Genomic DNA, 18701 nt, shown 5'->3' on the forward strand with positions numbered 1-18701 from the left:
ATACCTAAAACTCAAATTATTATTGCTGTACACTGAAGACAAGTATTAGAACAAGAAGAATTTCTACCTTTAAGGAGCAAGTCCATGAGAACAAAAAGGGAGAATTCAGTGTTTTCTCTGCTTTGGAGCCTCTTCTCACTAAATTTTGATCCACAGACTTGAGTTGGGAGGGGTGGTGGTTATTCCTGTCCTTTCCAGTCCCAAATGGACAGGACTAAACAACCAATTATTCCTGTAGGGTCCAAAAACCAGGATCTGAATGCGCAACTCCTCCTAGTCCTAAAAATCCATGAAAAGGCACAATCTCTTCAAATTATATAATTTGAATTATATATAAATGTAAGGTTTAAATGTATTCAAATAGAAAATATTAATCTATATTCAGGCTCATTGCTTCCTTGCCATTCTCTCCTTTCTCTGTTCCTCAGTGCACATATCACCTCCTAACATAGCATATCCTTAATTTTTTTTTTTACTGTTTATTATCTGTCTCTCTTTGCCAAAATGGAGGTTCTGTGAGGAGAAGGATCTTCACATTTTTCATATCAGAGAATACTTGCTTAATAAACAGCTGCTGAATGGATGTATTTGCACAGATGTGCAATTCCTACGGCATGCTAAATAACTTCAATTGAGTCCAACTCTTTGTGATCATATGGACTATAACCCGCCAGGCTGTGTCCATGGAATTCTCCAAGCAAGAACATTAGAGTGGGTTGCCATGTCCTCCTCCAAGGGATCTTCCTGACCCAAGGATCAAACCCATGTCGCTTACGTCTCCTGCACTGGCAGGGGGGTTCTTTACCACTATTACTCTTAATTTGCCATTTTGAAGCAATAAAATCTATGTGCTGGAAACATAAAGTATGGTTATAGCACTGAATAGCTGTATCCTGGTCACTCTGGGCAGATGCCATGACTGTAAAAGCTATAGCTTAGTGCTTTGGAGGTATAATTCAAGGATAAATGAAACAGTTTCAGAAATGCAGATCAGGGTCTCACTGGCATAACTAAAATACAGAGTTCAGTAACTCTGGAGAACTAAAATATGGACACCTTTATTACAGAGTTAACGTCTTTTTAAAGTAGAGTTCGGATAAGGCATGGATTACACTGTAAGTGAAGAAAAGGTTGGAATCAGTTACCTCCAGGTGATACTAGGATCCAAATAAAGATGCAAGATACTGAGAAAGACAACCCTGCTCTCCCTGGCTGCTTCAACTTGGAAAGTGGTGCCAATCCCCTCTGTTTTTTTTGTGTGTGTGGTTTTTTTTTTTAATGCCTCCTTTTCTTTCTGCTCCTACTGCTCACTCCCAGTGTTTTGCCCCTTTGCTGCTCTCTCACCCCAGCATATGCCCCACCCAGCAGGAGCAGAGCTTGTCATATGTGCAGAGCCAGCAGGCCTCCCCTGCCCACCAGCATGTGCCAAGCTCAGCAGTGGCTGGCACTCATAAATAAGCTCTGATCTGAATAGAGCAGAGCACGGACAGCCCCTAGAATTAACTGTTCCATGCATGCAGCCCCGGGCACCCACCCAGAAGCTAAACACACTCAGTGCATCCAGGATAAGTCCCCTTAAAACTAGAGAAAATGGTCGTCTCTGTCAACTGCCTGAGCACAGTGGAATTCAGTGCCACCAGGGCTCTGTCAGAAGGTTAAACGAATAAACGAAATAAAGACCCAATTCATTTCTTTCAGCTGACTCGTCTGTCTGAGTCCCAGAGACCTGGTGCCACAACCACTTGAAATTCCGAACAAGGGCCATCTCGATCTCTAAAGTTCTTCCACTTCCTTTAAAGGTGCATGGTTCAATCTCCACCAACTTTTCAGCCCCCATTACATTATGAGCAAGTATTCTGAGCACTGTGCAGACTATTAAATAAAAACCTAAAAGACAACAGTGGTAGAAAATATTGAGGATATTTAAGTACTGAGGCGGACCATGGATTAGGACTTGGAGAAACGAGGGGTTCAGAAAAGAAAAGCAGCTCGCATGGAGAATCAGCAGCAGACATGAACATGAAGCATTCTTAAGACAAGGAAGACACGAAACTGGCTTCAGGTAGTAGGGTTCACGCAGAAGGGCTGTGGATGATAACGTGGGCCAGCCTCCTCTCAGGAGACATGAACGCTAGGATCCATGTGCCTTGAACGACAGGATAAGAAGTGGGGCATGCTGGACAATGCAGAAAGCATGTGAATAAAAACAGAGACGGAAATGATGTTTCATAAACATGTATCTGGTGGCCACAGGTGGACTGAGCGGTAGGAGATAATGGTTTAACAAAGATCAGTTGGAAAATAACACAGCAGTTCAGTTGTTGGTAATGAGAATCACCACTAATGTATCAGTAACTGCAGTGAAGACGAAGAGCCAGGAGGGAAACAGCAGCAAGGAAGAACTCTCAGTCCCTCCCAGGTCATGGAAAAGCACGCTAATTCTACCTGCGTATGTTGAGGGGCATGCAGTCTTATTCGAGGGGTCCCACAATTCTTTAGCACATCCTTGTTACAGCACCTAATCCGAGTGCTCTTATTCAGCACGCAAACCACATTCATGTGACTGGTCCCCCCAAGGAGACTTCAGCACATCTCTAATCAACGTCTCTCCTTTCAATTCTCCTCCTGTTCTCCATTCCTTTCTTCAAACAAGCAGTTCAGTGTCAAATTTGGGGGGGGGGGGGGGGAGGCTTCTACCACAATCAGCACTCCACAGAGCTCATCTCCTCTCTGCTCTTCTACAGTCTTTCTTCTCTCTTATCTTCGGAGTTAATCTCATTAAAAACCATATTTACCAAGATACCTCATCACCATAGTGATAAGAAAGCAACATTGCAAAGAAGAGAAAAAAATTGCCCTTCTCTGAGTAAACATTTCTCAGTTTCATCAGTTTACAAAAAAGATTAGGCCATTAATCTCCAGTCTCTCAAAATAAGCCTGCAAATAGATCAACTCTCCTTCCAAGACCAATATATAGTACAAGCCTCATCCTAATTGCTCTAATTACAGAACATAATGAGATACAGCAGCAGATGGCTTCAGATTAAATCTGACAGAGAAGAAAGTCTCCTCTCTTATCTTTTTATTGAAGAAACTTTGCCATGAAAAAGAAAAATTATTTTGTTCACAAAGCCAGATATATATTTTTAAAGTGCCATTCTACTTTTCTATTTCCATCAGTAGTACCTTTCCTTAAAAAAAACTTTTTACTCATTTCATGTAGCTTTCATTATTATATTTAGCAGATAAATTTGAACCTCTTACTGAACAAAAGATGTGCTCATAGAAAGTTTGTCCAAAGTTTATATAATAAATCATATATTTCCACAAACTTGTTCTAAAATTTCTAAGATATGTTCTATCAAATATAAAATCAGGGACTGGGGTTATTTGAGAGCAGCAACAAGAAGTCTTCATCTAAAGCACTCTTAGCCCAGCTTTCAAAGAGAAGTGGAATGTCATATTTCCAACTACCATGTTAATACCCTTCAAACTCAGTGTCCAACAGTGAAGTCACTATCTTCTCCTTATAAATAAGTTTATTTTCCCAACGTTTTTCTTTGGCTAATGGTAACAACAAACTCTAACTTGGGCGCTATCTTCTCAAACTCCTCTCATGCTGATGTCAGTACTATCAAATGGTATCTGATAATGTACTTAAGTCGCTCAGTCATGTCTGACTCTTTGCACCCCCATAGACTGCAGCCATGCACGCTCCTCTGTCCATAGGGATTCTCCAAGCAAGAATACTGGAGTGGGTTGCCATGTACTCCACCAGAGATCTTCCCGATCCAGGGATCGAATCCAGGCCCCCCACATTGCAGGTGGATTCTTTACCATCCTAGCCACCAGGGAAGCCCATGATTACTGGAGTGGGTAGACTATCCCTTCTCCAGGGGGTCTTCCCAGCCCAGGAATTGAACAGGGTCTCCTGCATTGCAGGCAGATTCTTTACGAGCTGAGCTAACTCACTGACTAATAAAATTATCAATTACCATTCCAAAACACTAAGATCATGGCATACGGTCCCATCACTTCATGGCAAATAGATGGGGAAACAGTGGAAACAGTGGCTGACTTTACTTTTCTGGGCTCCAAAATCACTGCAGATGGTGACTGCAACCAGGAAATTAAAAGACGTTTACTCCTTGGAAGGAAAGTTATGACCAATCTAGACAGCATATTAAAAACCAGAGACATTACTTTGCCAACAAAGGCCCGTCTAGGCAAGGCTATGGTTTTTCCAGTGGTCATATGGATATGAGAGTTGGACTGTGAAGAAAGCTGAGCACTGAAGAATCGATGCTTTTGAACTGTGGTGTTAGAGAAGACTCTTGAGAGTCCCTTGAACTGCAAAGAGATCCAACCAGTCTATCCTAAAGGAGATCAGTCCTGGGTGTTCATTGTAAGGAGTGATGTTGAAGCTGAAACTCCAATACTTTGGCCACCTGATGCGAAGAGCTGACTCATTGGAAAAGACCCTGATGCTGGGAAAGATTGAGGGCAGGAGGAGAAGGGGATGACAGAGGATGAGATGGTTGGATGGCATCACCGACTTAGTGGACATGGGTTTGGGTGGACTCCGGGAGTTGATGATGGACAGGGAGGTCTGGTGTGCTGCGGTTCATGGGGTCACAGAGTCGGACATGACTGAGTGACTGAACTGAACTGATTCCAAAACACAACAGTTTGAAGTTTAACAAGATACAAGAACCTTTAAAAAAAAGTAAATTTCTATTACAGGATATGGGGCAAGAAGAAGAAGGCCAAAGAATTTCATCACCTAAGACATAAACTTTCATGTAACCTCTTTGAAACAGAAAAATTAATGTCCCTCTCTCAGCCCTGTTTCCTTAGTAAATTCCCCTCCTCCCTCCTTAATGCCTTCAATGAAAAGGTCTCTTGACAGTTTCTTTCATTTAATATTCAACTAGTCAATAATCATAATAGCCATAATATATTAATCTTCATAGACTACATCATGCCCTATGGTTAGGCAAATTAACCCTGAATTCTCAGCAGCTTTAAACAAAGTTTACTTCTTGCTCACACAATATTCTCTGTAGATCCAAAAATCCGCTACTAAATGGCGACTCAGGCACCCAGTCTAGTATCACCTTGTGATATCATCAACTCAACACGTCTGCATCTCTGCAATCCATATGGCCAAGTGCTTTGGCTCATAAATGACACCTATCACCTCCACTTATAATCTACTATTTAGAATAAATAAGCGGCCCCAACCTAACTGCCAGGAAGGCAAGAAAAAGCAGCCTTGACCTGGCTCTAAAGAGGAAAATAAAACAGGACTAGGTAACCATGTACCGCTGTCTCTGTCACCAAGAGGCACTTATTCTATGCCTAATTAACCACCATGCACCTGGAAGTCTTCATATGCATTAACATCTTTAATATCCACGACCACTTCTAGGTAGGTATTATTGTCATTATGCCATTTTACAAACAAGGAAATTGAGGGCCAAAGAAGTTAGGTAGCTTACCAAAGCTTGTAAGAGGCCTAGCTGGGATTCACATCCAGGCAGTGGACTCCAGAATGCACTACGTCACACTGCTTCTCAAATACGCAAAACAGTGTGAGCCACTGTCAAGGATACTCGTCTTCAAGTATACGTAAGCCCGTAAGATGAAAGAAGTACTTAGATGTGTTCTATTAAGTCTTGAGAGGACAAAATAAGAGGCAATACTGAGAGGAAAAAATTAAATGAAAAGAATAGTTTTGAGTGCCTATTACTAAACCAGACATCACTCTAGAGACTGTATGTATCTTTCATCTAAGCATCAAAACACTCCCACGAGGTGGGTATTTTTATTCCAGTTACACGAATGAAAAAAACAGACTCAGAGAGATTAAGTAACTTGACTAGGATATTACATGATTTAAACCCAAATTAAACTGGTTTCTAAGCCTGTGCATCTCACTGTTATTCAAAATAGAGATAATACATACAAATCTCAGTCTACATATCAGAAATGTGCAAGAAATGCGATAGCTTCATTCTCTACATTTTTTTTCCGTAACTAAACTTAACTTTGATCATAAGCCCCCATCTTGCCGAGGGTCAGAAACGTAATCTTTGCGGTTCTGCTGTGAAGTCTTAAAGAGAAGTCCATCTTCCTCTAGATTTCATCAACCCTTTCCAGAGGTCCTCTCAAGCACAAGGCCAGTATCTGGGCTCTCTCAACTCCTGTGAGCTTAGCTGCTCAGTCATGTCTGACTGTTTGCGACCCCATGGACTGTAGCCCTCCAGGCTTCTCTGTCCACGGGGATCCTCCAAGCTAGAATACTGGAGTGGGTTGCCATACCCTCCTCCAGGAGGCTCTTTCTCAACTTGTCTACAAAAATCTTTTCTCCTGACTTTTCCAAATTTAGTTTTACAGCCAGACCCAGACATTGTAAATTTCTGAAATTCAACAACCAGTCACTTGCCTCTTCTCTGCATCCTGCTGATGTATCTCTTCCCTCCACTGCTAATTAGAGAAAGCAAAACTGTCAGAGGGCAGCAGGGAATACCAGGGAGAGAAAGTACACTGGTTACTATATCACAATATCACAGGTTATATAAAGAAAGCGTTTTGACAACTGAAGCTGCTGAAGATGAAATGAGCCATATGAGACAGTGAGCGCCCTAGTATAAGAGGTATTTTAGGAAGTGTGGTTGGTCGTGGAGGTCGAGCAACGCAGTACAGAGCCTTAAGAGGTGTATCTGGAAGGTGGGGGCAGGGGAAGCAGCAGTGATTGAACCTAGAGTACTTGCCATCTTAATGGGCAGCCGGAGAGAGGGAAAGAAAAATTTAAAACAGGTAAAGCTATAATTTTGAGGAAACCAGAGCAGCATGGCTGATTTTCTATGCATATTCAAATGGAAGAGGATAGTATAGGGACAGGTTACCATCAATCTCAACACCGACAAGAAGAAAACTAAGGAAAATATGTATAGACCACAAACGAATAGAATGAAAACATCCAAGAATAAGATTTCCTAAGTGTTGGAGAAGACTCTTGAGAGTCCCTTGGACTGCAAGGAGATCCCACCAGTCCATTCTGAAGGAGATCAGCCCTGGGATTTCTTTGGAAGGAATGATGCTAAAGCTGAAACTCCAGTACTCTGGCCACCTCATGCGAAGAGTTGACTCATTGGAAAAGACTCTGATGCTGGGAGGGATTGGGGGCAGGAGGAGAAGGGGACGACCGAGGATGAGAAGGCTGGATGGCATCACTGACTCGATGGACCTGAGTCTGAGTGAACTCCGGGAGTTGGTGATGGACAGGGAGGCCTGGCGTGCTGGGATTCATGGGGTCGCAAAGAGTCGGACACGACTGAGCGCCTGAACTGAACTGAAGTTTACTGAAGCAGGATGAAGAAAAAAGAGGGAATGGCAGGAAGAAAGGTGAGGATACGGAAGATTCTCCAAACACGTATGAGCTGCGAGCACTTTGTCAGTGAGCGCTGCCACTCAGTGATGCTTTGCTTCTGACCTAAAACTGCAGAGCCCCCAGGAGACGGAAGGCAGGGCATGCCAAGGGAGAGGACAAGAGGCCATGGCAGCGCAGACGTTGCACTTACCCCTTCTTTAGACTAGAGGATACATCCTGATTGTCCTAATAATTTTCTCTCAACGTTTTTTCTGAGAGCTAATGATAATAATAATAATAAATTGCTGATAAGGACTCCCAGAGGTACCAGAAGTTATGCAAAGCCACATTAAAATGCAGCTTGGAGTTATGCAAAGTATCATATTAAAATTTAAGACTATTCAAAGTTCAATCTTATTTAATTTCGAAGCAGTATTTCAAACGAAAAGGCACTATGGGGATTGAGAGAAAAAAGGGAGATAACAGGATCCTATCTCTATGACCGAGAGAACTGAGGTAGGAGGGGAGGGCTATCTACCAGACATTTTTAATGACAGCTTCATTTGTGATATATTCAATATTACAAATGCCTGTCCCTCTGTCACAGTACCTGAACAAAGGAACCATTTCAATTGCTTGCTACATCATCATTATTGATCAAGATGAAAAGCTACATCTCTGGCTCTGACCTTCTTAAGCCCTAGACCCACATACTGAACTGTTTCCTAATTCTCCCTTCCCTTGGATCACATTTTACAAGCAGCACCAATTCAATCTGTCCAGAACTGAACTTATCATCTTTTTCCAAAATCTGACCTTTCTCCTTTATTCTCCATTCTTATGCACCTAAAACAAGAACCTAAAAAGAATCCCCTAGGTTCTTTCTCATCCTTTCAGAAGAAGGAATCACAGATCTCACCTCCTCTGTTACTCTCAGCTGGTATCCTCCTTTTCATCCCTCCCGCCACGCCCTCTCTAAGTTCAGACTCTCATCGTCTCTCCTCTGAACTCCTGCACCAACCTCTTAGCATCTACACCCCCCGCTTCTCCACATTGTATCTCTCACCAGTAGATTCTATGCTCTTGAACTGAAGTGATACTTCTAACACGCAAATGTGAAACCATAATGGAAAAAATATAAAAAAGAATGTCTATGTGTGCATAACTCAGACACTTTGTTATACAGCAGAGATTGGCACAACATTGCAAATTAACTATACTTCAAGTACAAAAAACCAAAATGCAAATTTGAGCATGCCACACCCCAGAATAGGGCCTTTATTAAGAGCCCTTTCTCCATAAGACACAAATCAAGCTTCACAAGCATGACAGAAAGGCCTTCTGTGGGCTTGCCATCAACAGCTTCCCCTCCCAGCACTGGCCACATCATTACAATGAAGCAAGCCTGAATGACTTGCTACACTCTCCGTGCTACTTTGCACATTTTTTGTCTTTCTGGTACACTCCCCATGTAGTCCCCTCTGCCTGGAACCTCCTTCCCCTTCTCAACAAGCCACACTTCAAATACTTTTATTTATTTTATTTTTTTGGCCACGCTGCAAGGCACATGGAACTTCCCCAACCAGGGATCAAACCGATGTCCAAGAAGGCAGTCTTAACCACCGGACCACGGAGGAAGTCTGGGACTGACATAAACATACTACTCTCTATAAAAGACAACTAATAAGAACCTGCTGTATACAGAGGACTCTACTCAATATTCTGCAATGGCCTATACGGGAAAAGAATGTTTTTGAAGAGCGGCTAAATGTGTAACTGATTCGCTTTGCTGTGCACCTGAAGCTGACACGACCCTGTAAATCAACTAGATTCCAGGAAACACCTTTAAAAGCGCATTCCTTCGGGAACCCGGCCTGACCTTTTGCCACCGCTTCTGAGCCGCAGGAACGAGTGCCCTCCCTCCACACCCCCCGCAGCACACCCTCTGCAAACGCCTGCCTGTTTCTCTGTATTACCGTTAAGACTGCGAGCAGCTCCAGGAAGCCGTCTTCTCCTCCACTCACAGTGCCTGGTGCCTAAGAAATACTACACTTTTTTCATTAAGTGCCTCAATTTCTACTTGATGCTGTTTGTAACATCATCTCCTAGTTTTCAGCACAAATATACGTGAGGGAGTTATATATTCAATTTCACAGGAAAATGACAAGGAACTTTTATTAGATTTCCACAGGTCAGCCGGACACCACACCAAGTACACACCTTCACATGATGCTTAATGTTTAATATTGCCACATAAGTTGAGTAGTGACAGTATCTTGTTTTTACAAAGAAGGAAACTGCAGCTCAGATAATAAATTCTCCCAAGGCAACACAGAAATTAATTGGCAAGAAAAGGCCATATAAGGATGAAAAAAGGGAAATTTTCGAAGTTCTCCTCCAGACTCACAATTGTCTCTTTTCTCCATGTTTCTCAGCAGAATAGGTGACTCAGGGCAATGGGGTTCTTCTAAGACCACAGCTATTACTTAGAGCACTGTGTTAAGGAAACTTAAGGCTAGTGGCTCTACAAACTTGAGCTTAATTAGTGTTGTCATTCCACCAGATTCCATCTATTAAATTTCTAACCTTGTGAACCATTTTGCAAACACGTGGATCAGGAAAATGTGTGTAGAGGCTCAGTTTTAATCTATCACCACCACTGCAATATAACTCAAAGTACAAACCTTCCTCATGGCACCTGAACACTTTGGTGTATGAGAGATCTTCCAGAGAGGCACAGGGTTTGGTTCTGCATACAGGACACGCAATGAATACCTACCTAGAGGAGCTAATGAGCACGAGGGTTCGTCCTTGAGCTCACCAAACAGGACGAGAGGTTCTCTCCTCCAGGATAGGGGTAAGGACAGGCTGCTGCACATGCCACACTGGCACACTCTGTGGGCTCGGGACATTCTGCAGAATGCCGTGGGGACTGAGGACCACGGGCTCAGTGTTCAGGTCATGGCTGCAAATCCTGCCAGGTAATGTGGTGGCAGAGACACATGCTTAGCCTACTCAGTGGAGGTAATCCAGCCCCAGTAAAGACTGCATCAGCTGCTCAACAATGTTTGGAGTTCACCACCCAGAGAACTGAAAGAGCTACAATTCAGGGACACCAGGCAGAGAGCCCAACAACAGCAGCCTTGAAAAAGAGGAGCAAGGAAAAATGTAGCAGCCACTCTCTGGGCATGTGACTTGAGATTCTTGGCAGGCTGTCCCACAGGGCTGGGCAGGCTGTGGGCAGAGAACTCACATCTTTCTCTCAGCTTCCAGAGGCCAAGACACACCAGACAGAGGACTACCAACTCAAAACCCTTCATCAAGCTAATAATCACCGAAACCCTCCAGAGGAGAACAGTCAAAAAATAACCACAGCTCTCACCTGCTGTACACAGTCATGTGACTGATGAGCATCGCTCCAGCTGCGTTTCATGACGTCCACAACCTGCAATATATTAACTGGATATCAAATTGCAACCAACGCAAGGTTCCTTCCCTGGTAGGCATAGTGCTAAACAAAGCTCTGTAGCAAAAACAAAGGACAGAGTGCAGCTTAACTAGTCAACCAACATTAATGGGCATGAACTGAGACACTGTAGAATAGGTAACACAAATATGAATAAGATGTCTTTGAGGAAACTACAGTGCGCCAGGGGAGGGGAAAAAGCAAAGAGAATGCCAACATAATATGGCAAATGCTGCCACAGTACATGTATGACAGTATATAACGGCCACCATCCAGAGCTAAAGGACAAAAATCGAAGTAGGCAAACATCAATTCCCACAGGGACCAAAGGGAAGCATTAAAGGGCAAACCCTACAAACAGTCTGGATTTTCAAACGGGGACACAAGTTATAAAGGGAGTATGACTTGCCCAGAGTCATACAATCCACTAGAAGTGAGGCCTGGGCTGGAACTCAGGTTTCCAGGGCTTTCCACCACAGTAGAACCCTGTTTTGAAATCACAGATAGGCAGCAAGCTCTCAGCTCCTGAAGCCAGGTAACTACAACTTTCAAAATAAGGCAGGTCCTGAAGACAAACGGGCTAATGAACTGTGAACCAGGTGTGGGGGCTGGAGGTCCCCAGGGATCATCCAGCAGACTTGGCATGCGCACGTGATATGTCAGCACAACCAGAGAAATCAGAAGCATTCCACTTGTAGCTGGCAGCAAACATTCTCCTCAAAGCAACTATTTGCTAAAAGCTTGCTTCAGTGGTGTTACTAGTCTCTGCTACTGCTGCTAAGTCGCTTCAGTCATGTCCGACTCTGTGTGACCCCACAGACAGCAGCCCACCAGGCTCCCCCGTCCCTGGGATTCTCCAGGCAAGAACACTGGAGTGGGTTGCCATGTCCTTCTCCAATGCATGAAAGTGAAAAGTGAAAGTGAAGTTGCTCAGTCGTGTCTGACTCTTCGTGACCCCATGGACTGTGGCCCACCAGGCTCCTCCGTCCATGGGATTTTCCAGAGTGCTGGAGTGGGGTGCCATCACCTTTTCTACTCCTCCTCTATAGCAGAGAGCTATTTTATCACTTGTGCTAAGAATGTGGAGATGTCCTGTGTGCACGCAGAGACAACTGAAATTAGGCAGGGTTCAACATGACTGCAGGTACTGGGCCACCAGCCCTCTCCCCAGCAGAGCTTCACTACGGCATCACCAGGTTCCAGGTACTACCTGTATGGACGAACACAAAGCTCTGTCCACGTAACTCTGCAGACTGAAGTGCAAGCCAGTTGCAATCGAAAGGTAATGAAACAACTACTACACTCAATTCACTTAACATTCACTGATTAATTGTGTCATGTACTATTTTAAGACCTAGTTTGGGGTTGGCGGGAGGTTGGGGCGGTGGGGGGCAAGGACTAGGGGACAAAGGAGGAAAACCCGAAAAAGCAAAACACAAGGTAAACAAGATGCAGCCCCAGGCTAGTCAGAAAGCAAATGCACACGCATTTGAAAACGGATAAAAGTTATAATACAGTGCTACTCAAAATGCAACTTAGTTAAGTTCAAAATTGAGCACAAACATTTAGAAACTGAGTAATTTTAGGTCTGTTGAATCTAATAATTCTGAAATGAGGTTTTCTAGTCTCAGTCTTCTTTATACCTCACTTTTCTATTTCATTTTTATTGCAGTTTACAGAAGTATTGGTACACAGAGCAATACAGTGATATATCAGAAGTGCTATATACAATACGACACTGTGTGAGCACAGAGGAAGACAAATAGCCTCTTCAGAGAGGCTCCAGAGAGGAGATAACATTTGACTACAAAGGATACGCCAGACACAGTGGGACATGAAAGGAATCGGGGGGTCATAAAAGTAGGCAGTATGTTTAGCACACAGACTCTGAGAGAAAGCAGTAAACAGGAAAAGTGCGGAAAGTTAAGCCACGAAGATTCAAAGAATGACTTTACAGTTTGGACTTTACCCAAAACACATGGGAACCACTGGCCATTTTTTTAACCAGGAGAAGGATGTGCTTGCATTTTCATTAAAGTCATTCTTTCAGAAGTGAACTAGGTAGATTTGAAGGGAGAGAGAACAGGGAGGGATAGAGACCAGTTACGAAAATACTGGAAAATAATTTACGTGGGAAGTGAAGAGAACCTGCATCACATCAAGGAAAACTGACAAAAGAGAATGACTTAGAGAAACATTTAGTTTTTTTTATTTTTTTAAGTAGCAAACAATAAGTCATTTTTATTCAGCAGAATACACCTAGAATGTGCTGACCTGTTGGATCAGAACTATTTTCAAGGAAAAAAAAATCACTTGTCATATCACAGGTCATACTCAAATAAGTAAATAATTATCAACTATTACACATAAATTTAGATTAGAATTAAAGCAGGGAAGTCAAGGAATTTAGAGCCACATCCCATTTCTTGGTGGGAAGAGTTGTTTTTAATGTATAAGGGTATAGAGTGTGTGTGTGTGTGTGTCTGTCTGTCTGTCTGTCTGTCTGTCTGTCTGCGGTGGTAGGTGGGGAGGAATCAGTAGAAATGTAATATCGTGTGTGTCTGTGTAAAATGACACTGGATCTAAGATAAACGTTTAAGTATACAAGAAGAAAACATAAAACTACCTCTCAGAGCATTAATTGTCATTTTGTTATTAGAAAAAGAACAGATTCTCAATCAGTGTCTATCATCTCCGCGACACTATTGGGAATCAATGGAAAACAAAGAGGTCTACAAAAATTATCTACAAGGTCTGGAAAAGATCGAGAATGGAACTGCTTAATACCAACAGTGCATGGAGGTAAGCAGAGGGGCAGCTCTGCCAAGCCTTCATCTGTCTGTGGGCTACCTAGAGAGATAACACAGACAATCCAAACCTTATGAAGATAAGCGTTTCCTGAAACATGCCTGGGGCAAGACTGAGTCCCTCAAATGAAAACTGTCGAACCAGCCAGCTCCTCTGGAAGCACCCAGTCTTCAGGGCAAGAGCAGCCCTCCCAAATCCACTGTAAACGCCACAGAGATCCACAGCTGGGCTTCCTCTTAGAATAGAGGTCACAGGCTTATTCGGTGAGTCCCTGAAACTCAGTGACTGCTGAGAGAAAGCAACAGGAGTGGAGAATGCAGAGCAAGGATATACCAAGACAACCCATAAAATGGGAGAAAATATTAGCAAGTGATACAACTGACAAGGGATTAGTCTTCAAATTTTACAAGCAGCTCATGCAGCTCTACATATATTTAAAAAAAATCAAAAAAGGGACAGATATCTAAAAATAAATACTTCTCCAAAGAAGACATACAGATGTCCAACAGGCACATGAAAAATGGTCAACACTGCTAATTATTAGAGAAATGCAAATCAAAACTACAATGAGATACCACTTCACAACAGTCAAAATGGCCATCATCAAAAAGTCTACAAACAATGCTGGAGCGGGTATGGAGAAAAGGGAACCCTCCTACACTGTTGGTAAGAATGTAAACTAGTACAGTCACTATGGAGTAGCATATGGGGGTTTCTTAAAAAACTAAACACAGAGCTACCATACGATCCAGCAATCCCACTCTTGGGCATGGATCCAGAGACAAACATGGTTCCAAAGGATACAGGCACCCCCGATGTTTACTGGAGTGCCATTCAGAACAGCCAAGACAGGGAAGCAACCTAAATGTCCACAGATAGATGAATGGATAAAGGAGATGTGCTAGATATATACAATGGAATATTACTCGGCCATTAAAAAGAATGAAGTAATACTATTTGCAGCAACAAGGATAGACCTGGAGATTATCATACCAAGTGAATCAGTCAGACAGATATCATTTAATATCACTTTAAAAATGACACAAACGAACTTATTTACAAAACAGAAACATACAGACTTAGAGAATGAATTTGTGATTACTAGAGGGAAAGGTATAGATTGGGCATTTGGGGTTGACACGTACAGACAGGATCTACTGTACAGCACAGGGAATTCTGCACAACATTCTGTAATAATCTAAATGGGAAAAGAATTCAAAATATATGTGTATGTATAACCGAATCACTTTGCTGTGATACAGTATATATAACATTGCTAATCAACTATGCTCCAAAATAAAATAAAAATTTTCAAATATATATTTTGAAAGAAATAAGCCTGTTTAAGATGTAGTCAAAAACAATTCAATATTATTCTATCACAGATATTCTATCGTGGCTATGTACACCCCCATTTGGTCATAACTAACACACACAGGGAACAGAACTTATCCTAACACTACTGTGAAACAGTCCCAGTATCCATGATATGGTGATCTGACTGTGCTCTATCAGGCCCTCATAAAAAGTGCCTGCTATGTTTCAGGGCACACTATTTTTCCAAAGTATATAATAGGCTTAGTTTTATAACAACTTCAACTACCTTCTAGTCATGGGCTAGAACAAAAAAAAAACTCCTTTTCTATCTGAACATCTCTATTTACACGAGAAATTCCACAATTAATCCACAAATTTAATCTAATTACTCAACAAGTACACAATTAAATATTAAAAAGTTTAGTTTACCTAGAGAGTAATAACCTTTGAATCTAAGATCATCAACAGCCATTTCATTTTATTTTACAGAAATATAATATTGTCCATGTCTGTGTAAAATGACACTGAGTCTAAGACAAATATCCAAGTATACAAAAAGAGAACATAAAACTACCTCTCAGAGCATTAATTGTCATTTTGTTATTAGGAAAAGAACAGATTCTCAATCAGTGCCTATCATCTCCATGACACTATTGGGAATCAATGGAAAACAAAAAGACCTAATTATCCACAAGGTCTGGAAAAGATCGAGAACAGAACTGCCTAATACCAACAGTGCATGGAGGTAAGCAGAGGAGAAGCTCTCCATTCAAAGTCCCCAGGATCCTCGGCAAGGTCCGTACAATGCACCAGCACGGAAAGTGATGAATAAGCTTCATTGAGAACAGTGGCCACGTCATGGCTGGCTGAACACTCAGTCCACAAACAGAAGGCTTCTTGTATTTGCTCGAATCAACCATAGGAAAGTTTTAGCAAAAAAGACTGTTATATTCAAATGGAAATCAGTACTTTCCAGCAAGAACGGACAATTAGCAATTCCTTAAACTGGCACTAAAAGGAAGAACAGGGAATTGCACCAGAATCATCACAAACATACTCCAAAATGTGAAATAAATAATAAAGACTATGAGGGTTACTCACATTTTGAATAATTTCACATAGCAGACATGAATCTGATGTCATAGGCCTTCCAGTTGTTAACTTACACTGGTAGACTTCACCCAAATACTCCCCTTTTGTAAATATCTTACTACATACATATAAGTGTAAACCACAGTCCAAGATTCCAGCACACAGTTAATTTAGATAGTATTCCTTAAACATTTAGTGAAAGATTGCAAAGCCTGTTTATACAACATCTGGATCTCCATTTTAAAAGCTTTTATTCACCAGATTAAAAGATTCTAGCAAATACCTCTTCCAGACAGCAAGACAAATAGTTACCATCCTCACCCCTACCTCCAAGCACTTATGCAATTTTGGTCTACCTGATTTATGGACCCAGCATTGTGAAACTGGGGCTATAAAAAGTCACAGGCTGTCAGATAAATTACAAGGATTCCATAGCCACTTTGGAAGTGAAGAAAAAAGTTCAATGGAAAAAGAGAAGTTTAAGAAATTGCACCAGAGTTAAGCAATGATTTCTTAGATATGTACCAAAAACACAGGCAAAAAAGGGAAGAACTGATAAATTAAACTCGATCAAAATTTAAAATGCTTGTGCTTCACACCACCAATAAAGTGAAAAGGCAATCAACAGAGTGAGAAAAGATATTTATAAATTACACATCTGATAAGGAACTTGCATCCAACATCTATGAAGAAATCTTAAAATTTAATAATAAAAAGACAAAAAATAATTAAAAGAACTGACAAAGGGTTTAAATAAAACATTTCTTTAAAGAAAGCATACAAATGGCCAATGAGCACATGAAAATATGTGTAGTGTATTTAGGAAAATGCAAAACCACAATAAGATACCACTTCAAACCTACCAGAATAGCTACAATACAGGGAGCTCAGCTCAGTGCCCTGTGACAATCCAAGAGGGCTGGGATGGTGGGGTGGGAGGGAGGCTCAAGAGGGAGAGGATATATGTATACTTTGGGCTGATTTACGTTGCGGTATGGCAGAAACCAACACAACACTGCAAAACAATTATTCTCTAATTTTAAAAAATGTCATGTTCCTGGGGAAAAAAAGATAGTAACAAGTATTGGTGAAGAGGTGGAGAACTGACACACTGCTGGGGAGAATGTGAAATGGTGCAACCACTTTGGAACAGCCACTCTGGAAAATAGTTCGGCAGTTAAACAGAGGGTTGCCTCAAGATCCAGACATTTTACTGGATATATATCCAAGAAAAATGAAAACATATGTCTACATAAAACCTGTACGTCAACCTTCATAGCAGTATTTATAAAAGCCAAAAAGTGGAAACAATCCAAATGTCCACCAACTGATGAGTGGATACACAGAAGTTAGTATAGCCACACATGTAATATTGTTCAGCACTAAACAAATGGAATGAAGTACCGATAAATGCTAAAACATGAACAAACCTCAAAAACACTATGCTAAGTGAAAGAAGGTGTAAAAAGACCACATATTGTAGGATTCTACTGATATGAAATGTCCAGACAGGTAACTCTATGGAGACGGAAAATAGGCTAGAGGCTGCCCAGTACTAGGAAGGGGTGGGAGAGGGTGGAGAGTGACTGCTAATGGGCGTAACTTTTCTTTCTGGTAGGCTGAAAACATTCTAAGATTACACTATGGTGATGGATGCACAAATCTGTATACTGAAAAGCACTGTCTAAATGGGTAGATGTTATGGTATGTAAACTATATTGCAATGAAGCTTTTTTTAATGTGCCAAACTGAAAATCTTTATGCACTCCTAAAAGCCACCCCACAAGCTACTTGAAATCAGGTGGGGCCTGGCACAATCGAAGTAGAACAATTATCACACCAACCAACATGTGCTCACATCCCAAGTATTTGTCTAGAATAGGGCTGGCTCTGGGGGCAACAAAGGACCCAATATTTAGATTCCAAACACCTTGAATCTCTAAGAATTAACAAAACCTAGCAGCTCTTGCTGCCAATTTTGGCTGCAGTTACATCAACAAACATTGATGGAAGTCCACCACAGGCCAAGGACTGTGTTTATAATACACAGACAAAAGATACTGTGGCCCAATGCCCAAGGGGTTTATAGCCTGTTAGTCTAAGACAGTCATGTATGCACATGTTCAGGTCCAATGCCCAGGGTGCAAACTAGTATAAGTATGGGGGCAGAGAAATGGTACAGAGAAGAGAGGAGTTAATTATGTCCAGAGATGACCCATAACTGTTTCATAGGAATGACAACATCTGAGAAGGGCTTCAAAGGACTGGTCAAGGCAGTGGTGTGGGAAAGGGGGTGGAAGAAGGGAAGCAAACCAGAACCAAGCCAAAGAGGCTCAGGGGACTGAAAGAAACTGGGAACAGAACCAGTGAGAATGCTCGAAGATGAACCACAAAAGGTCTTACAGATATGCTATAAATTTTAAACCTTACCCTACAGGTTGTCAGGCATTGAAAGGTTTTCAGCAGTGAATGAGATGATCAGATTCATTTTAGAAATATCATTCAAGTAACTGTCTGTAGGATGAAAAGTCAATAGGCAAAGAGGTTTCCCAGTTTTGATTGACCTATGTTATTAATTTAAATGTACTGTCAAATGAAATTTTACACAGAAACCCGAGATGTTAAAAAAGCAAAGCTCTTCTG

The 18701-nt window shown here is 41.7% G+C and overlaps 1 protein-coding gene across 6 annotated transcripts in view; it reads right to left on the minus strand.

Annotated features, from left to right (window-relative positions):
* The window catches only part of IGSF11 (immunoglobulin superfamily member 11), a 139670-nt gene that overhangs the window by 75359 nt on the left and 45610 nt on the right, over positions 1-18701 (minus strand). Inside the window, exon 1 of one of the 6 annotated variants that reach the window (XM_069554270.1) lies at positions 16068-16342. The exons of the other annotated variants lie outside the window; for them this stretch is intronic. The gene's annotated coding sequence lies outside the window, so the exon portion shown is untranslated. Of the gene's footprint in view, positions 1-16067; positions 16343-18701 lie in introns of those variants that run through there. 6 annotated transcript variants of the gene reach the window in all.

The sequence above is a fragment of the Ovis canadensis genome, chromosome 1 (genome assembly GCF_042477335.2).
Source record: "Ovis canadensis isolate MfBH-ARS-UI-01 breed Bighorn chromosome 1, ARS-UI_OviCan_v2, whole genome shotgun sequence".
Lineage (NCBI taxonomy): Eukaryota > Metazoa > Chordata > Mammalia > Artiodactyla > Bovidae > Ovis > Ovis canadensis.